Source organism: Neofelis nebulosa, chromosome 7 (genome assembly GCF_028018385.1).
Source record: "Neofelis nebulosa isolate mNeoNeb1 chromosome 7, mNeoNeb1.pri, whole genome shotgun sequence".
Lineage (NCBI taxonomy): Eukaryota > Metazoa > Chordata > Mammalia > Carnivora > Felidae > Neofelis > Neofelis nebulosa.
In genome coordinates this window covers 20,461,602-20,484,376 of record NC_080788.1, presented here as the reverse complement: position 1 = coordinate 20,484,376, position 22,775 = coordinate 20,461,602, and the positions used below count along the sequence as shown (strand labels likewise).

The window sequence follows — 22,775 nt, the reverse complement described above, 5'->3', positions numbered from 1 at the left end:
CAATAGAATTAACAAGGGATACTTGTTTTTGGATACCAGTCATCAAAGTGATCTTGTGGTGCCTGCAAACTTGTAGGAAGGGGAAATGAACCAAAAGTTCCACAGCATGATAATTGGGGGCTCATCATCTTTAGAAATAAGGTCAGAGTCTTGCTAATAGAGATAAAGTTTTTTCCATTAATGAGTTTAGGTTAAAGTTTGCAAATTCATGCCCTGAGGTCTGTAATGGGTCACAGACATCTTTGTTTGGTCTGTATAGTAGTTTAAAAATTGTGAAATTTCATATAAAAATCTGGCATGTTTTGGACAAACAGAAATCATTCCTTCATGTCAATCACTGGAGCTGGGTAGAAGTTGCTCTTCTTGGATAGGACTTGCATCCTCCAATTTGCCAGTTCGCATCCCTTCTTATTTTGAAGCACTTGGCTTCCTTTATGGTCTAACATTACCTACCTGGCTTCTGTAAGCACTTGCGTTTGCAGATGGTGACTATTCTATTCCCAAAGTGGGGAATAGATTGTCTAGTAAAGGAGCCAGAAGACTGGGCTCTTGTTGATGGGAAAACTGAAAAGGAAACTCAAGGTCAGAATCCCCATTTATTGAAGATCATGATGCTAGAATGCACACTGAGTCTCTATGGCAATGACAGATATCATAAAGGTAGACTTTCTCTTGAAACTGTAGGACTCAGAGAGGCCCAAAGAGCTACACCTCTTTTTTGGAAGTGGATGGAAATTTCAATTGCTAGGGAGAGAAAAGTGGAATTTTTGGATTGAAAGACTTTTAAAGGAGATGACCGTTGCAGGCATAAATCTGAGGGTAGATAAACCCTTATCAGGACTAGATGGAGCCCCTAGCAGAATTATAGGTTATTTTTAAAATTCTGTAAATCAAAAAATGTGCTAATTACTATACCATTTTTTCTTTCATTAAGCATTTTGCAAAGTTTAAAAAGACCTTTAAATCCAGACCTAAGAGTATAGTTGCTGAGTCATTAGGTGTGCACATCTCCGACTTTGATAGAAAGTTCCAAATTATTCTCCCTACATCCCACTAGAATGAACCTTACACACAGTTCTACAGTCAACTGGTACTTGTTAATGTGAGGCTATGTACTTGTTGCCGATCTGATGGTTTTGAAATGATATCTCACTGTGGTTTTAACTTGCATTTTCTTGGGGCACCTGTGTGACTCAGTCGGTTGAGTGTCTGACTCTTGATTTCAGGATTTCAGTTTAGGTCATGATCTCATGGTCCTGGGATTGAGCCCAGCATCCAGCTCTGCGTCAGACTCCACACTGGGCATGGAGTCTGCTTAAGATTCTCTCTCTCTCCTCTCTCTCTCTCTCTCTCTCCCCTCCCATCAGCCCCTCCCCAGCTCACGTGCACATGCATGTGTGTGCACACACACTTTCTCTCTCAAAAACAACAAGCAAATAAACAAGCAAAACCTTTCATTTTCCTGATTATTAACAGAGTTGAGCCTTTCCTATTTTCTCTTTTGTGAATGACTTATTTTTTTCAATAATTTTTCTATAGTGTTAGTTTTTTCCTATTGATATACATATATTCTGAATTAATCCCTTGAAGTTTATATGTGTTGTGAAGGTTTTCTCCTAGTTTACACTGACTTTTTACTTTTTTAAGTGTGTGTTTTGATGAGAAGTTTTATATTTTCATGTAGTTCAATCTATTAACCTCCCTCCTTTATAGTTTGTGCTTAGTTTTTGAAATATCAAGAGCCGTTTGGCAATATTTCAACTGCTTTGCCTATATGGCACAATGCATTTTTATATACATATATACAAATATGTCAAAATAACAAATATGACTGAATTATACAGCTGTAACTAGCTTTAAATATTGTAATTAAAACTGTACAATTAAAATAAGCATGCTGGCCAATGGTTTTTAAAAAGTTTCACTTTGATATTTATTTAGCTTTTGAGCTACTGAAATCAATGGCCAGAGTGAAACAATTATCTGATGCTTGTGGGTGGCGACCTTGGAGAATCTCAGCCTCTTTCATCCCACCCTATTTTAGTCCTTAATAGCAGATATTTATCTCAATTTTAGATTTTATTATTTTCTTTAAAGTCATAATCTTAAAAAGCTTAAAATAGTACTGTTTCATGTGGAATAAAACTTCATATTCTCAGCATGTTTTCTTTCTTAGTGATTTCCACTTTAGCCTTAAATATAATTGCATAAGCTCTTAACTAAATTGTTGTTTTTATTTAGTGCTATGTAAAAGCAAAAGGAAAGGGAAAATACAGAGCCCAAATTAACCATAACTACCTCTATTTTCTGAGGAAGGCAGCATACTTCATATCAGCAAAAAAAGAAATCTCTCATGATTTTATTTATTTGGGTCCTTTCTCTTTTCTTTTTGCTAAGTCTAGCTAGAAGTTTATCAATTTTGCTAATTCTTTCAAAGAACCAGCTTCAGTTTTGTTTCTACTGGGTTTTTGTTGTTGTTGTTGTTGTTGTTTCTATATCATTTATTTCTGCTCTAATTGTTATTATGTCCCTTCCTCTGCTGGCTTTGGGCTTTATTTGTTGTTCTTTTCCAGCTTCTTTAGGTGTAAGGTTAGGTTGTATATCTGAAACTTTTCTTCCTTTATGATTAAGGCCTGTACTGCTATATACTTCCCTCTTATGACCACCTTTACTACATCCCAAAGGTTTTGGACTGTTGTGGTTTTATTTTTATTGGCTACCATGTATTTTTTCATTTCTTCTTTAATTTGCTGGTTAACCCATTCACTCTTTAGTAGTTCTTTAGTGTTTTAGTGGTTTAGTGTTCTTTAACCTCTGTTATTTGTGGTCTTCCCAAATTTTTTCTTGTGGTTGAATTCAAGTTTCATAGTATTGTGGTCTGAAAATATGCATCTCAATCTTTTTGTACTGGTTGAAGCCTGATATGTGACCCAGTATGTGATCTATTCTGGAGAATGTTCCATGGGCATTTGAAAAGAATGTATAGCCTGCTGCTTTAGGGTGAAACCAAAGCAAAACAAACAAACAAAAAAAGTATTGAGACTACATCAAAATAAACACTTCTGCACAGTGAAGGAAAACAATCAACAAAACTAAAAGGCAATTTATAGAATGGGAGAAGATATTTGTAAATGACATATCACATAAAGGGCTAGTATCCAAAATCTATAAAGAATTTACCAAACTCAACATCCAAAAAGCAAATACTCCAGTGAAGAAATGGGCAGCTACTTGAATAGACACTTCTCCAAAGAAGACATACAAATGGCTAACAGACACATGAAAAAAGGTTCAACATTCTCAACATCACTCATCATCAGGAAATACAAATCAGAACCACAATGAGATACTGCCTCACACCTGTTAGAATTGCTAAAATGAACACAGGAAACAACAGATATTGGTGAGGATGCAGAGAAAGAGGAACCCTCTTGCACTCTTGGTGGGAATGCAAATTTGTGCAGCCACTCTAGAAAACAGTGTGGAGGTTCCTAAGAGTGTAAAGATAGAAATACCTTATGACTCAGCAATTGCATTACTAGGTATTTATTCAAAGGACACAAAAATACTGATTCAAAGGGGCACATGCACCCCAATGTTTATAACAGCACTGTCAACAATAGCCAAATCATGGAAAGAGCCCAAATATCCATCTACTGGTGAATGGATAAAGAAGATGTGGTGTGCGTGTGTGTGTGTGTGTGTGTGTGTGTGTGTGTGTGTCTGTGTATACACTCAGCCATCAAAAAGAATGAAATCTTGCCAACTGCAATGATGTGGATGGAACTAGAGTGTATTATGCTAAGCGAAAAAAGTTAGAGAAAGAAAAATATATGATTTTGCTCATATGTGTAATTTAAGAAACAAAACAGATGAATATAGAGGAAGGGAGGAGAAATAAAATAAGATAAAAACAGGGAGAGAGGCAAACCATAAAAGATACTTAACTATAGAAAACAAACGGAGGGTTGTTGGAGGGTAGGTGGGCAGGGGGATGGGATAAATGGGTGATGGGCATTAAGGAGGGTGCTTGTTGGGATGAGCACTGGGTATTATATGTAATTGATGAATCACTAAATTCTACTCCTGAAATTAATACTACACTATGTGTTAACTAACTTGAAGCTAAATAAAATCTTGGGGAAAAAAAGAAAAAGAAATCTCTCTGGCTTTTTCTTGTAACGTACACTAGTGGAAGAGAGAGAAGTTTTCAAGATTCCAGTTTAACAGAGCCTTTGAATATTCAAATGGAGTCCCAGAGCTGAGTTCTCCAGAGGAAAGGGCAGAGATTTGGGGGTGGAGGACAGAGAAGAAGAAAGGGAAAGAGAAGGCTAAATAGTTTGGTAGAAGGCTGGAGCCTGAACTGGTAAATATGTTCAAGGAAATTTTTAAGGAAAAAGATTGGAGATTCAAGATGACTCCACCCTCATTATTAACTCAGATCAAAATGGGATCAAAAATGGGAACAGCTGATCTCAGCTTTCGTGGGGTCAGATGGGGCAGATATGTTCGGAGAATCCATTCTGTCTGCCAGTTGGTACTGGCTATCAACTTGGGAACTCTGTACGGCCTTTTATCATCCAGACGCATCTTCTTTCCAGGTGGCCTCTCCAACAAGCCTGGACTTGTCTACATAGCAGTTAGCTTCATAGAGGGCAGAAACAGAAGCTTCAGGGCCTCATAAGACCAAGAAATCAGTGTTTGTTGCACTGCATTCAACTGGTCAGAGAAATTCACAGGACCTGTCCAGATTCAGAGAAAGAGGAAAGAGATTTTATCTCTTTGTTGGCAAAGTATCATTGCAAAATGGCATACAGGATGGAACAGATTGGTATGACCATCTGTGGAAACAACCTACCTTTACAAGTAGAAGCAAAAAGATCATAAATCCAAATACTCTCTGAGGCCATCTGTATTTTACAATCCAACAATAAGCCTGATGTTCAAATTATCCTTAGCAAGCTGTCTAATTAAGCCAAACAAGGTCAGAAGAGAGGTAAGGCAGTAAGTGGCTAACACAGACTGCTTTTACTATATTCCTGTATGTACTTATTTAACCATTTCAAGAGACAAAACACCTCAGAAGTGACCTGTTCCCTGATGAATGGCTCTAAATTCTGGAGAAGTCTTCCATTTGCAAAGGTGTAGCTGCCTTTCTGGACTCCTCCCATGATCAGATATCTGTCCTCTGGAGCCACTCACAAGAAACCTACCTCCTTACAAGTATGGCTGACTATATTCAGATTTAGATGTTTTAAGATTTTTTTCTTTTTCCTTTTTTTAGTTTCTATTTCTTTTTATTACTAAGTATAATTTATTGTCAAATTGGTTTCTATACAACACCCAGTGCTCATCCCAACAGGTGCCCTCCTCAATACCCATCACCCACTTTCCCTTTTCCCTCCCATCCCCCACCAACCCTCAGTTTTTTCTCAGTATTTAAGAGTCTCTTATGGTTTGCCTCCCTCCCTCTCTGTAACTATTTTTTCCCCTTCCCCTCCCCCATGGTCTTCTGTTAAGTTCCTCAGGATCCACATATGAGTGAAAACATATGGTATCTGTCTTTCTCTGCCTGACTTATTTCACTTAACATAATACCCTCCAGTTGCATGCACATTGCTGCAAATGGCCAGATTTCATTCTTTCTCATTGCCAAGTAGTATTCCATTGTATATATAAACCACATCTTCTTTATCCATTCATCAGTTGATGGATATTTAGGCTCTTTCCATAATTTGGCTATTGTTGAAAATGGTGCTATAAATATTGGGGTACATGTGCACCTCTGCATCAGCACTCCTGTATCCCTTGGGTAAATTCTTAGCAGTGCTATTGCTGGGTCATAGGGTAGTTCTATTTTTAATTTTTTGAGGAACCTCCACACTGTTTCCCAGAGCTGCTGCACACTGTTTTCCAGAGTGGCTGCACCAGTTTGCATTCCACCAACAGTGCAAGAGGGTTCCCTTTTCTCTGCATCCTTGCCAACATCTATTGTTTACTGAGTTGTTAATTTTAGTTACTCTGACCAGTATGAGGTGGTATGTCAATGTAGTTTTGATTTGTATTCCCCTGATGATAAGTGATGTTGAGCATCTTTTCATGTGTCTGTTAGCCATCTGGATGTCTTCTTTGGAAAAGTGTCTGTTCATGTCTTCTGCCCATTTCTTCACTGGATTATTTGTTTTTCAGGTGTTGAATTTGGTAAGTTCTTTATAGATTTTGGTTACTAACCCTTTATCCAATATATCATTTACAAATATAAAATATTTTTTGACTCAACATCCACCAACTTATTTACTTGTCTATCCCAAGTCACTATTTCCAGAAACATGTGTTTGTGTATTTAACATATAACTCAGTGAACACATTTTGCCCAGTATGCTATGTTTGAGAAGAGCATGTAAGAAATTATAGAAAGTTTTTAAGTATCTGACAGTGCAAATAAATGAGCTGTTTACTGGAAATGTACCAAACATTTGCCTGGCTTAACTTTCAGCTTGATCTTGGGGAAATCCAGGGAATTTTGTCATGTCCAGACTTTTTCATAACTTATTTGCTGTTTACAAAATAATTATCTAATCGTGGCATCTTCCATAGCTTGTATTCAGTAGGTGGTGTAAGTGGGGATCAGTAATGCACAAATTCTAAGAAAAGCTGAAGGCAAATTTTGCTGTTATAACTGATGAATACACTGCCCAGACACAAAAAAGTTGGTTTGATGCCTTGTGTGCCAAAATGAAAAATAGGGAGCAGCATATAAGGCTGGCTGAAGAATCATTTCTCTGTGTGGATGGTGCTTACGTAAGAAGGTGCCTCAGACCCAAAATTAGGATGAAGCTTTTACTAGTCAGGGCAGATGGCTATAAAAAGATAAGAATAATGAAAAGCTACAACCAATAAGAAGAACAAGAACTTAATCACAGCCTTATCAACTCACAACAAGGGGTCATGTCTTATATGCCTTAGTCATGTCTTATCGTATTAAGACAACAACCCCAAATTTTCCTGACAACGGCTTTTGGTGCCAATATTTTGGTCTTTAGCCTCTGAGTACCAGCCCCCTAATAAAATCAGAAAGCTTTCAAATGTGTGTATGTGTTTATTTTATAAATAGAAATACATTTGAGAATATATCAAAGGAGAGAAGTATTTATCTCACCACACAGTAAAGGACTTTAAAAATACTCATTGTTGTATAATGTTTTTTAAAGCATTAAAGGAAGTGGGACAGTTGCTTTGAATCTATGAAGAATAACACATATATAATTAATGACTTTCCTCTTTTATTTGTATTGTACTTGCTTAGATTTTTTTCAGGCTTAGTAGAAGAGCTATATATAGGGGAAAATAATGTGTATATGTAGTAATAAAGACTTCATGGGGACTATTAGAGAATCAAAAATAGTACTATGCAAACAATTAGTTTGAATATAGTTCCAGATATTTCTTTCCATTCACCTTTCATCATTAGTGCATAAGTGATGTGAGAAGATCTTTAAAAATAAATAAGCCAAAGTTGTCCTGGTTGAACACAAAAAAGTGAGAAAACATAATTTTCCTAAATACATCGTATAAAACATGACCTTTTGTTATGGGTCAATAAGAGGATAGAAGATTGTCAGAATTACAGAAATCTTTTTTAAAATTGATTCTGAAAATGATGGTGATGGCTGTACAACAATATGAATGTACTGAATGCCTCTGACTTATACAATTTAAAATAGTTAAAATGGTAAATTTTGTTTTATTTATTTTACCGTAATTTTTTAAATGCCCTTTCAAAATAAAACCCACAATACATCTAAATGTGCCTAAAAATCTTCTTGGGTAGGAATCTAAAATCTAAATCAGATTTTAGGCAGAAAGAAAAAAGGGATAATCCCAAAGTGAATTTGCCAGGATTGTCCATTCTTTTCTTTGTTAACAACTTGCAAAATGTTTGCTAATTTCTGGGCAAGTGTGAGTTTCACTGGCACAAGTAAGAAAGAAGTGATGTGCTCTTGAGCCCAGGCAGACTTATACTCAGGTTATCTTTGGGAATTTTAATCGGTCTGAGTTCACCGTTGAACCAGTTGCAGACAGGAGCAGGCAAGTTCAAGAGTTACAGATGCTCAGAGTGTCCAGAGAGTCAGCTGATTGTAAATGGGACTGGTACAAGTGGCCCTTTATGCGAGATCCCTGCTGGTAACACAGAGGCACAATCCCCCATTCATTTGTTCCTTTGGACGTTTGTGGTCTTGGGGCCTTTTGGATATTTATTGCTGCAGATGACAGAAAACAGGAGTGGGTGAATCTGATAGTAGGGTTTTCTTAGACCAGGGAAAAGGTTGGGTTAAAAATAAAATACCAAGGGGCACCTGGGTGGCTCGGTCGGTTAAGCATCTGAGCTCAGCTCAGGTCATGATCTCACGGTTTGTGAGTTTGAGCACCACATCGGGCTCTGTGCTGATAGCTTGGAGCCTTGAACCTGCTTTGGATTGTGTGTGTGTGTCTCTCTCTACCCCTTACCTGCTTGTGCTCTCTCTCTCTTAAAAATAAACATTTTAAAAAATAAAATAACAAAAGCAACAAGTGGGAAAGGCAGACACCACCAGGCAGTGTATATCCTGAATAAATAATTCCAGATTTTACCTTAAAATGTAGGCTGATCTGGCACAAGTCCAGGCCTGGGGACAGATTATATTAGATCATCACAGACTGTAATAGGAATAATTAAGAAGCCTGATATCCTGGCTTTCTTGTAATTACCAGATAGCTCAGCTGATGTGGTTGGAACCCAGGTTAGGGAAGCACCTGATGATTCTTGGGTAGAGAAGTTTCTACATTCACCTACAATGGAAAAGTACAAATCAAAAGGGTTTATATCATTGGGGGTTGGGATGCAAATCAGTTGTGCCACTGGGGCGGGGATGGGGGAGTCTAACTACAAGAAGCTGTCACAAGATTGTCCAGGGTATTCTCTAAAGCATTGCATCCCACTCAAATTTTAACATATGTATGGATTAAGCAGGGACCTGTCAAAATACTGTTTTTGATTCAGTAGGTTGTACATTTCTAACAACCTTCCAGGTGATGCTGATGCTATTGGTCTGAGGACAACACTTCATGTAGAAAGACTCTAAAAAGCTTGGGGCCAACTAAGTGGAGACTAGCATGATCCCAGTTAGACTTAGTTGTTCTACTAACTGAAAGTTTAAAAATGTAACTTTTGATTTAAAGAATTGATTACAGGGGCACCTGGGTGGCTCAGTTGGTTAAGCGTTTGACTTCGGCTCAGGTCATGATCTCACGGTTCATGGGTTCAAGCCCTGTATTGGGCGCTGTAACGACAGTTCAAAACCTGGAGCTTGCTTTAGATTCTGTGTCTCCCTCTTTCTCTGTCCCTTCCCACTTGTGCTCTGTCTCTTTCTGTCTCTCAAAAATAAATAAAAACATTAAAAAAAATTGATTACAAACATGAAATTCTAACTTTAACAAATTGCTCTGAAATCATTCATACTTCTTAGGCTAGAGCTAGTTGATCTCAACTGGAAGAAGGTACCACTTCCAGCAGGGCATTCAGAAATGTATAGAGGGTGTTATTGCTTGCCATGATAACATAGAAGTTCTACTGTCATTTGGTACCCGGAGGCCCAGGACTCTCATTGTCTGATAATACATGGGAAAATTCCAAACAAAGAATTGTCCCATCCAAATGCTAAGAAAGCCCCCACTAGCTATCTGACCAACACCAGTGGAGACAAATGTACCCATTCCTGAAACCTCGGCCAGTTAGTTCTTTCAACATATTTAAAGTTTTATATCCTGGAACAGTAGACCCTACTCATGTGTTTTAGCTCATATTTTTAGAGTTTTGGCAGACTTTAGGATTTTCCAGTGGGAAGCAAGGCCTTTCTGTCTACGTGGTACCATAACTTGGTAAAGTCATGGCCATTCCCACAACAGAGAATGAGTCCAACAGGAAGGACTTCAGAAAGTCCTACAGAATCTGGATTGATCAATATTCCACATGAAAAATCAGAAAAGGGAACTTCCAGAGTCCCCCTTGAGGTGACAACACTCTCAAATGCTCTTGCTGGTGCTCACCTTCCTCCAAACCTGGTGCTATGACCAGGGTGCCTAACTCCAAACACAAATGCCTCCAATGCTTTTGGGTCTATCAAATTCCCACCAAATTCTTCTTCCACAAAATGGAGAGTCCCACAGTACTCAATTTGTGAGTCATAAAAGCTTTCCCAAGGTCAAACAGATTCTGACCTCTGATCCCAACAGATAGTGTCAAATATTACCATGTGTGTATTGGAAATTCTTGTGGTAACTTAGTTGTGGTATAAAAAAAAACAGATATGAGAAATAAATACAGATATGAGAAATAAAATAGGGAAATGAAGAAGTAACTTAGGGCAGTGTTCAGGAAGGATGATGCAGGAAGAGATTATTGAAAAGGAAAACCCAAATCAACTTAGTGTGATAGGAAAGAGGCCTTGACAGCTGTTATTTCAGAGACTACTTTTAAAAAAAGATGAAATAATATTTCAATAAGCATATTGCAATAAGTATATTCGGTACAATGTAAGGAAAAAATTGTATAGCTTTTTGAACTTCCACATTAAGTTCAAGAGATGGGAAACTCCTGAAAGGATTTGGCAGGGTCAGTCTGATTCTGTCTGGGAAAGCTTTCTTCATCTGGTCTTGGTCTTGGGTATTGCTAAATAGATGGGAAATGTCTCAGGGACCCCAGGGGAGCAGTTTCTGTGCCAAGACTCCAAGTCCCCCCTGACCACACTGCAATGACCCAAAGGAGATACTATTTTTTTTAATTTAACTTTTAAAAAATTTTATTTAAATCCGAGCTAGTTAGCATATAGTGTAGTAATGGTTTCAGGAGTAGAACTTAGTGATTCATTACTTACACACAACACCCAGTCCTCATCCCAACAAGTGCCCTCCTTAATGCCCATCACCCATGTAGGCCATCCCCCCACCCAACACCCCTCCATCAATCCTCAGTTTTTCTGTATTTAAGAATCTCTTATGATTTGCCTCCCTTTCTGTTTTTATCTTATTTTTCCCGAAGGAGATACTCTGACACTGATCACTACATTCTAAAAACTCTAAGATGGTTAAAATGTTGACTTGATAAAAAAATTAGTTTCATAAGTAAAATAATGTGTACATAACACCCATAATCATCTGTATCCATGTACATTGTGTACAATAATGCTGGATGAGTATTGGCTGCACTGGTGCCAACTTAGCTTCAAAAACTAGTAGCTCTCTATGTTGGTGAATGTTCTCTTAAAATGGTTTGTGGAAGTTCTTCTGAAATGGTGCCACCAGCTCCAGTGTACAAGACTTAACAAGAATTGGACAGAACTTCTTTTGCAGGAAAAGGTTTCACGGGCAACTGTGAGCCCTGGAAGGAATTTCAGGGCAGGAGAAAGCCATGCAGAGAAGGCTGTGTCTGCCTAGCTCTGCCTTGACTTTGATTTCTGTTAAGTTCTGTACCTGGGTTACAGCAGGTGTGTGTGTGTGTGTGTGTGTATGTGTGTGCACGTGCACATATATGTGTACACTTCCTGTCAACCTGTAACCTACTTGCAATGATATAAGCCACAGTTTGCATGTGAAGAGAAAACATCGTTTCTTATTGTTTATATAATTTCTTGCGTTCTTTAAATACTTCCTATTTCTAGCAGGGAAACAAAGCAAACAAACCAACAGAACCCAACTAAAAGGCGCATCAAGTTTAAACCTCAGATGCACACAATACTTTAAATTACCCTGTGGACACTAATCAGCTTCCCAGTTTCCTTTTGCCTGGGGTACTCATCTGCTATCATCTTTCTCTGGGTCCTAGTGATACCCTTGGCTGCCTGGTTGCTGGGGTCCTGCTGGCTTCTGAGCTGAGGCCTGGAGCTGGTAGATTCGTGGTGGGACCTATAAGCTCAGGAGCCATTTGTATGGGGCATGGGCCCTGAGACCCTGTTTCTCCTCCATCTAGTGTCCTCCATGCCACCCTGTTGGGCCCTCTGCAGCCTGGCATCACCACACTACCATTGACTCAGGGCCAGCCCAGTGGATCTCAGCTCAGCTCCGTGCTGGGTTCAGAACTCTCTGCCTGACCACTCAGTGCTCTTAAGTAGGCAGGGTCACCTCATGTTGGCTCAAGGGACCCCACTCAGGTGCTCCTTGTGGAGCCCAGGCATCCTGCGTCCCTTCCTGCTGGAAACCCATGAAGCATGTTCAACGCCTACATCAGGTTGACCACTGGGGCAGACCCTTCTTGCTCTTCTACCAACCACCCTTCAGAGGGAAGGAAGAAGGCTTTCTTTTACACCTCCTTTATGAGACCTTTTTTCTACCGGACAGAAGAAGGCCCCAAGGGCCAGCAGAGACAGACAACAGGACTCTCTTCTCTCGTTAGCATATGGTTTAAGCTGTAAGTCAAGTGTAGGCCATTTAAATAGCAGGCAAAAAAAAAAAAAAAAATCAACCAAATCCTCAAAGCCTGGATTTCAAGTCTAGTATCTTGCCAAAGAGGGAACATACTTGGCAATAAGGCTTTTGACTCTACTTCATTAGAATGAAATATGTTTTAAGGATAAGTGCATTGGTTTTATATATTTAAAATACTATGTTTCATTACAACTGTTTTGTAGGGTCTTGCAGGGGAAAAAAAGACCAAGCCAACAAAGAAATATAAATTCAATAGCTGTAATGGACAAAGAGAACCATTTACTTAAGAATGGCTTTCCACAAATTAGGTATTAATCATATTTTGAATATTATCTGTATGTTTGACCATGGCTGCACAATTAGAATGTTGGTCACTACTTCTACATGCATTTGTATTTGCCAGTAATTCCCCTGTCTTCTTTTCAACCTCCCACTACTAATTTATGTTGACCCTCAAAAAAGAAAATGAGTACTTGAATGTCAGGGCATGTGACTTGCATTCTAGGACATATTGTAACTTCCAGAGCACTGACTCAGCAATCTAATGGTTTAGCCTTCATACTCCTGACAGCTGTTTATTTCTTTCAATGTAATTTCTGAGAAAAATATCCAGAAGGGATTTGCTGCCCTAGATCTATCAGAAAACATATTTAAGATATCCTGTAGTTTTATAATACAAAAGTCTAACAGTGAACAATCATATCATAAAGGGTTATGATTTCAGTAACAGTTTATCAGGCATAAAGGTGTTTAAAGCACCCACCTGAAACTTTGCAGAGATTTAAGAAGATAATGCATGGGAACAGTAGAAGCTAAGAAATGTTTCCAATACTATTTTAAGGCAATCAGAGAATAATGGAATTTGAAAGAAACTTCAAGATTATCTGATTCAGATCCCCACTTTCTGCACCTAGAAAAGTTTACTTATTGACTTCTACTAGAGCAAGTAGGGCTGTTCAAAGATCAGAAAGCCTTGAGATCACAGTTGGTGACTGCAAACGGAACCCAGGTCAAAAAGTCTGAGTACATCAGGCTCAGATTGCAACAGACCAAATTGGGACCTAGAGGCAAAATTAATCCCCCTAGAGAAAGACTGAAGCAGATAGGCTTCCAGAAGTCAGTAGCTCCAGCAGGCAGGAGAAAGCATAGACAGCAGTTTGCATCTACCTGGTAACTCTGACAAGTCTTCTGACACCCATTCTGCCTCCCTAAGTGCTTCAGGTTTGAAACAATTACTGAAGACAACTAAAACAAAAATAGTAAAAAAATCAACAAAAGAATGAAAACGATACACTAGAAAATATCTACTTACTACAAAAGAAGGCAGTGGGGAAGAATAAAAGAACAAAACAAATATCCAAATGGCAGAGATAGTTTCAACAAGACAAATTTAAAAAATAAACGTGAATGGATTAAACACGCCAACCAAAAGGCAGAGATGTCAGATTAGAATTAAGATCCAAGATCCAGCAATATGCTGCTGATAAGAGATACACTTTAGATTCAGAGGATTAAAGTAAAGAGATATAATGTGCAAACAGTAACAATAAGAGAGCTGAAGTGGCTACATTAATAAAAGATAAAATACACTTGAAGACAAAAAAGTTATGAAATGCAAATAGGAACTTAACATTTAAAAAAAACTAAAATTGATGGTTTGCATTAGACTTCATTCTTTGTGTTGTACAGTACTATGCATTTTAACGACTGCCTTATATCATATATGCACCATTACAGTATCATACAGAATAGTGTCACCACCCTAAAAATTGATCTCTGTCCCACCTGTCAATCTCTCTCCCTCTCCCCATGAACTGTTGGCAACCACTGATGTTTTCACTGTCTCCAAAATTTTTTCTTTTCCAGAATGTCACGTAAGTATCATACTTTATATAGCCTTTTCAGACTGGCTTCTTTCACTTAGCAATATTCACTTAAGTTTCCTCCATGTCTTTCTGTAGCTCTATAGCTCACTTCTTTTTATTGCTAAATAATAATCTTTGTATGTATGTTCCACAGTTTATTTATCCATTCATCTATTAAAGGACATCTTGATTGCTTCCAAGTTTTGGCAATTATGAATAAACTGTTTTGTGCAGATTTTTGCGTGCACTTAAATTTTCAACTCATTTAAGTAAATACCAAAAGTTTGATTGCTGGATCATATGGTAAGAGTATGCTTAGCTTTGTAAGAAGCTGCCAAACTGTCTTCCATAGCAGACATTTTTTTGATCATTGTTTTTTTTTTCCTTTGAAGTGTAGTTGATGCATAATATATTAGTTTCAATGATTCTATAGTGTGTCACCATTTATATATCTTACAAAGCAATCACAATGGCAAATCTAGCTACTGTTTGTCACCTTACAATGTTGTTACATATTATTAACAATATTCTCCATGTTGTACATTGCATCCTCATGTCTTATTTATTTTATAAGTGGAAATTTGTATCTTTTAATCCCCTTTCCTTATTTTGGTCCTTCCTCCCCCCCACTCTGAAAATCACCAAATTGTTCTCTGTATATATGAGTTGGTTTCTGTTTTGTTTTTAGATTCCACACATAAGTGAAATCATACAGTATTTGTCTTTGTCTGACTTATTTAACTTAGCATAATATCCCCTAGGTTCATCCATGTTGTTGCAAATGGCAAGATTTCATTCTTTTTTTTTTTTTTTTGCAGCTGAGTAATATTGATGGACACTTAGGTTGTTTCCATGTCTTGGCTATTGTAAATAATGCTGCAATGAACATGGGGTGCATATATCTTTACAAATTAATGTATTCTTTTTCCTCAGATAAATACCCAGAAGGGAACTGCTAGATTCAATGGTAATTCTATTTTTAATTTTTTTAGGAAACTCTATACTGTTTTTCATAATGGCTGTACCAATTTGCATCCCCACTAGCAGTGCACCAGGGACATCCTTGTGAATTACTCTTTTTGACAACAGCTATTTTGACAGGTGTGAGGTGATATCTCATTGTGGCTTTGACTTACATTTCCCTGATGTTTAGTAATGGTGAGCATATCATGTGTCTGTTGGCCATCTGTATGTCTTCTTTGGAGAAATATCTTTTCACTTCCTCCTCCCATTTTTAATTGGATTTTTTTTTATATTGAGTTATGTGAGCTCTTTATATATTTTGCATGTTAACTCCTTATCAGTTATATCATTTGCAAACATCTTCTCCTATTCAGTAGGTTGTCTTGTCATTTTGTTGAAGGTTTCCTTTGCTGTGCAAAAGCTTTTTAGTTTGATGCAGTCCCATATTTTTATATTTACTTTTGTTTCCTTTGCCTAAAGAGACAGATCCAAAAAATTATTGCTCATACTGATGTTCAAGAGCTTACTGCCTATGTTTTCTTCTAGAATTGTTATGGTTTCTTGTCTTCTAATTAAGCCTTAAATCCATTTTGAGTTTATTTTTAATAAATAGATTTAATAATAATTAATATTAAATTAATAATTAATAACAATTAATAATTAATAATCAAAATAATAATAATTTAAATAAATAAATAAATGGTGTGAAAAGTTGTACACTTTCACTTTTTTGCTTGTAGGTGTCCATTTTCCCTGACAACACTTATGTTCTTGCTTTCTTTGTCAAAGATTAATTGTATAAGGATGGGCTTATATCTGGACTTTCTATTCTGTTCTATTGACCTATGTGTCTATTTCTGTGTCAATACACTATTTTTATTAATATGCCTTTGGAGGATAGTTAGAGATCAGAGAGGGTGATACCACCAGATTTATTCTTCTTTCTCAAGATTGCTTTGGCTGGCTATTTGGGGTCTTTCATGTTTCCTTACAAATTTTAGGATTCTTTTTTAGTTCTCTGAAAGATGCCATTGGTATTTTGTTAGGGACTGCATTGAATCTGGATATTGCTTTGGGTAGTAAGGACATGTTAACAATATTAATTATTCCAATCTACCAGCATGATATATTTTCCATTTATTTCAGTCTTCTTCAATTTCTTTCATCAATGCCTTATATTTTTTCAAAGTAAAAATCTTTCACCTCCTTGGTTTAAATGTATTCCTAAGTATTTTATTATTTTTGATATAATTGTAAATGGGATTTTCCTTAATTTGTCTTTCTGGTAGTTCATATTTAGTGAACAGAAATGGAACAGATTTATGTATTTAATTTTGTATCCCACTCAATTTGCTTACTAGTTCTAATAGTTTTTTGCTAAAGTCTTTACAGGTTTCTCTATATAGTATCATGTTATCTGTAAATAGTGACACTTTTACCTGTCTTTCAATTTGGATGCCTTTCCTTTTTCTTATATAATTGCTGTGGCTAGTACTTCCAGTAGTATATTGAATAAAAGTGGTGAGAGGGGGCATCCTTACTTTGTTTCTGAGTGTAGAGCAGAAATTTTCAGCTTTCACCACTGAGTATGATGTTACCTATGGATATCTCATATATGACCTTTATTATGTTAGTACATTCCTTCTATATCTATATCTATCTATCCCACTTTGTTGAGAGTTTTTATCATAAATGGATGTTGAATTTTGACAAATATTTTTTATGCATCTATTAAGATAATCATATGATTTTTATCCTTCATTTGGTTAATGTGGTATATCACATTAACAGATTTGTGGATGTTGAAACATCCTTGAATTGCTTGAATAAATGCCACTTGATCATAAAATGTGATCTTTTTAATATATTGTACCCAGTTTGCTAATATTTTATTGAGGATTTTTACATCTATGTTCATCAGGGAAATTGGCCTATAATTTCCTTTTCTTGTGGCATCCTTGTCTGGCTTTGGTATTTGGCTAATGCTGGCCTTGTAAAATGAGTTTGGAAGAGTTCCCTCCTCTTATGTTTTTTAGAAGACTTTGAGAAGGTTCTTTGAATGCTTCTTCTTTGGATGTTTGAAAGAATCCACCAATGAAGCTCGCTGGTCCTAGACTTTTGTTTGTTGGGAGGTTTTTGATTACTGATTCAGTTTCTTTACTAGTGATCAGTATTCAGATTTTCTTTTTCATCATGATTCAGTCTTGGTAGATTATGGGTTTCCAGGAATTTCTCTATTTATTTTAGGTTTTCCAATTTGTTGGTGTATAATTGTTCATATCAGTCTTTTATGATCCTTTGTATTTTTGTGGTATCAGTTGCAACATCTCATCTTTCATTTCTGATTTTATTTATTTGAGTCTCCTCCCTTTCTGTGTCTATCTCTGTCTCTTTCTCAGTGGATCTAGTCAAAAGTTTGTCAATTTTGTTTACTTTTTAAAGAACAAGCTCTTATTTTCATTGATCTTTTAAAATTGTCTTTTAATTTATTTCTGCTGTAATCTTTCTTATTTCCTCCTTTCTGTTACTTTTGGGTTTTGCTTGTTCTTTTTCTAGTTCTTTGTACTATAAATTAGATTGTTTATTTGAGACTTTTTTTTAAATCAAAGTCTTCAAAGAAGCAGTGGTTTATTATTATACATGTAATTTACCGATATAAATGATAGAATAGGATACCCCAGTAAGAATCATGGAAAGTCTTTCTTAATAGACTCCCTGAGGCCTTTGTCATGGCCTTTCTCCAGAGAAAGCAGGGCAGGGCAGCACAGCCTGCACAGGGACCATCTTTATCTTCTGCGGTTTCACTATGTCCTTCTACCTTTGGTTCTCTGGTCAACCAGAGGCTTCTGGGAAGTTCCAAGAAGGTCCTTTACTCTGAAACAAAATCTTGAAGACTAGATAGTCCCAAAAAGATTTTAAATAGATGGCTTTATTTAGTACTGTCTGTATAGATTCTAACATGATATGAATTAGACCATGTTGAATTCATTTGCTTATTTGAAACCTGGATTCTGCCAGCTTACATGTCTCTATTTTATTGTGTTAATATTTTATTAAATTCTTTCAGTAAAATTTGATTTTAGAGTATTTTGGATTTTTACACTGAAATAAAGGAAAAATTTACTTTTTAGAATGTGAGATCCTTTGGAAATCCTGGGTATGTAATGAGAAGATTGGTACTCGATAACATTGAAATCTGTGGTTCCTTTTTTCATGGAAACATATCAGAATTTATGTTTTATTTATATTTAATACTTTAAGGCAGTAAAAAAAAACAATATTAGGTTATAGAGGAAAATCAGATTGACATGAACAATGACTTTGTTATGAAGCCATTATTCTTAGTCAAGAAGCAGGTTTTGTGCCGACCTAATCTTTTTTTTTCTTATTAACTAGTTTTACTTTTTTAAATTTACATCCAAACTATTTAGTATATAGTGCAACAATGATTTCAGGAGTAGATTCCTTAGTGCCCCTTACCCATTTAGCCCATCCCCCTTTCACAACCCCTCCCATAACCCTCAGTTTGTTTTCCATATTTATGAGTCTCTTATGTTTTGTCCCCCTCTCTGTTTTTATATTATTTTTGTTTCCCTTCCCTTATGTTCATCTGTTTTGTCTCTTAATGTCCTCATATGAGTGAAGTCATATGATTTTTGTCTTTCTCTGACTGACTAATTTCACTTAGCATAATACCCTCCAGTTCCATCCACATAGTTGCAAATTGCAAGATTTCATTCTTTGTCATTGCCAAGTAATACTCCATTGTATATATATACCACATCTTCTTTATCCATTCATCCATCGATGGACATTTGGGCTCTTTCCATACTTTGGCTATTGTTGATAGTGCTGCTATAAACATGGGGGTGCATGTGCCCCTTTGAAACAGCACACCTGTATGCCATGGATAAATGCCTAGTAGTGCAATTGCTGGGTCATAGGGTAGTTCTATTTTTAGTTTTTTGAGGAACCTCCATACTGTTTTCCAGAGTGACTGCAGCAGCTTGCATTCCAAGAGACTTTTCTTCTTTTTTTAAATGTCTATTTATTTTTGAGAGAGAGACAGAGTGCGAGCTGAGGAGGGGTGGAGAGAGGGAGACACAGAATCTGAAGCAGGCTCCAGGCTCTGAGCTGTCAGCAGAGAGTCTGACATGGGGCTCAAACTCATGAACTGGCAGATCATGATTTGAACCAAAGTCAGATGTTTAACCTACTGAGCCACCCAGATGCCCTGAGACTTTTCTTATTTCTTGACATAAGCATTTATTGCTGTTAACTTCCCTCTTTGAACTGCCTTTGGTACATCCCATACATTTTGGTATGTTATTTTTCCATTTTCATTAGTCTCAAAGCATGTTTTGTCTTCTGTTTTGATTTATTCTTTGAAGCATTAGTTGTCAGTAGCATGGTCTAATCTCCACATATTTGTGAATTTTCCACTTTTACTTGTGTAATTAATTTCTAGTTTTGTACCATTGTGATTGGAAAAGATGCATGATATGATTTCAGCCCTCTTCAATGTATTAAGGCTTATTTTGTGGTCTAGCATATGATCTATCTTGGAAAATGCTCCATGTATACTTGAGAAGAATGTGTATTCTTTGGTTGAAATGGTCTGTCAACATCTGTTAAGTCCATCTGTTCTAATGTATTGTTTAAAGCCAATGTTTCCTTATTGATTTTCTGTCTGGAGGATCTATCCATTGATGTAAGTGGGTTGTTAAAGTATCCTGCTAGTATTGTGTTGCTGTCTATTTCTCCCTTTCACTCTGTTAATGTGTGCTTTATATACTCAGGCACTCCTACACTGGATGCATAAATATTTGAAAATGTTATAGCTTATTGTTAGGTTGACCACTTTATCATAATGTACACCTTTCTTTGTCTCTTATTACAGCCTTTGTTTTAAAGTCTATTTGTCTTGTTGAACTCCTGAGTTCTTGAGGGGTGAAAGTGAGAACAGATCCAAGAACATTCTTGGTTTCCTGTTTGGTGTGGACTTGGGAGGGTATTCAGAACTGTTGCCAATATGTTCTGGAACATAGCTACACTATTCCTGAAAATATGAGGAGGACAAAGGAATCTTTAGGAATGGCTTTAAAATTGGTAAGTTGTGGGGGCGCCTGGGTGGCGCAGTCGGTTAAGCGTCCGACTTCAGCCAGGTCACGATCTCACGGTCCGTGAGTTCGAGCCCCGCGTCGGGCTCTGGGCTGATGGCTCGGAGCCTGGAGCCTGTTTCCGATTCTGTGTCTCCCTCTCTCTCTGCCCCTCCCCCGTTCATGCTCTGTCTCTCTCTGTCCCAAAAATAAATAAAAAACGTTGAAAAAATTGGTAAGTTGTGGTTTTGTTGCTTGAATTGCACGGGGTCCTCAGAGAAACCAATATGGATGTACTTTTTCCCTCCTAGTGAGGAAGCGGCCACAACCTAACAGGAGGAAAAATCTAGAACCATTAAAGTTTTATGTTTTTGTGTAGGAATAATGATGATGATGATGATGATGATGATGATTCCTTCAAAAAAAACCCTGTAAAAAATAAAATAAAGTCTATTTGTCTGATATAAGTGTAGCTACTCCAGCTTTGTTTTGGTTTCTGCTTGCATGGGATATCTTTTTTTATCCCTTTACCTGCAGTCTTTGTGTGTCCTTATATCTGAAGCAAGTCCCTTACAGGAAACATACAGATGGATATTTCTGAAAAGAAATCCATTCAGGTACTCTATGTCTTTTGATTGGAGAATTAGTCCACTTACATTTAAAGTAATGATTGATAGCAATGTGCTTACTGTCATTTTGTTAATTGTTTTCTGGCTGTTTTCATAGTTCTTCTCTGTTCCTTTCTTCTCTTGTTTCCTTACTTTTGTGGTTTGACGATTTTCTTTAGTGGTTTGCTTATATTCCTTTCTCTTTATCTTTTGTGTATTACTCAAAAGAACTTATTTGCAAACCTAAAAACCTAGAAGCTTTTCCCACAATATTTTGAAAATATTGTGCTACTTTCTTCTGGCTTGCAAAGTTTCTGCTGAAAGATCTAGTGATAGTCTTATGGAGGTTCCCTTGTATGTAACAAGTCTTTTTTCTCTTACTGCTTTTTTAATTTTTATTTTTAAATATTTATTCATTTTTGGGGAAAGCACTAGTTGCGGAGGGGCAGAGAGAGGGGGACAGAGGATCTAAAGCAGGCTCTGTGCTGACAGGCTGACAGCAGTGACCTGATGAAGAGGTCAAACTCACAAACTGAGATCATGACCTGAGCTGAGGTCAGACGTTCAACCAACTGAGCCACCCAGGTGCCCCTCTCCTGCTGCTTTTATATTCTCTCCTTGTTTCTAACTTTTGTCATTTTAATGGCAAAGTTACTGGGTTCTTCTTATTTGGAGCTCTCTGAACTTCCTGGATTTGGATGTCCATTTCCTTCCCCAGGTTAGGGAGATTTTCAGCCATTATTTCTTCAAATAAGATTTCTGCCCATTTCTCTCTCTCTTCTCCTTCTAGGAGCCCTATGTTGTGAGTGTCAGTCCAATTGATGTCCCATTTTTTCCCTTAACCTATCTTCTTTTTTATTTCTTTCCCTTTTTTTCCATTTTCATTCTTTTTCCTGCTCTGATTGGGTAAGTTCCGCTGCCTTATCTTTGAGTTAACAGATTCTTTCTTATGTTGCATCTAGTCTGTTGTTGAACCCCTCTAGTGTATTTTTCAGTTCAGAAGTTCTATGATTACTATTATATTTTCCATCTCTGTTGATGTTCTCCCTGTGTTTATCCATTCTTTCCCCCAGTTTAGTGAGCATACTTATAACCATTACTTTTAACTCCTTATCAGGTAAATTGTCTCTATTTTACTAAGATTTTTTTCCCAGATATTTTATCTTGTTATTTCTTTTGGAATAACTGAATTTTTTTTTCTTTCGTGGATTGAGTTTTTGGTGTTGTATCTGAAAAGTCATTGCCAAACCAAGGTTGCTTCAAATTTTCTCCTGCATTATCTATTAGGAGTTTTACAGTTTTGCATTTTACATTTAGGTTTAATTTTAAGTTAATTTTTGTGAAGGATATTAGGTCTGTGTCTTTTTTTTTTAATTCACTCAGCCACTCTATTTCTTTTTCTTTTTTTTTTTTGCATGTGAATTTACAATTTTTCCAACACCATTTGTTTAATAAGCGTCTATCCTTTCTCCATTGAATTGCCTTTGCTTCTTTGTCAAAGACAATCTATTGTGTTTGTATGAACTTTTATTGGACACTTTGTTTTGTTTCATTGACTTATTTATCTATTAAGCAATACCACTCTGCCTGGGTCACTGTAACTTTATAGTAAACTTTATAGTAAGTCTTTTTTTTTCCTTCAAATTTAATTCCAAGTTAGTTAACATATAATGTAATAATAATTCCAGGAATAGAATTTAGTGATTCATCACTTCCAAACAACACCCATTGCTCACCCCAACAAGTGTCCTCCTCAATGTCCCTCACCCCTTTAGCCCTTC

At 36.8% G+C, this 22,775-nt stretch overlaps 1 protein-coding gene across 6 annotated transcripts in view; it reads right to left on the bottom strand.

The window, feature by feature from the left end:
* The window catches only part of TJP1 (tight junction protein 1), a 375,977-nt gene that overhangs the window by 288,167 nt on the left and 65,035 nt on the right, over positions 1 to 22,775 (bottom strand). The window lies entirely within an intron of this gene.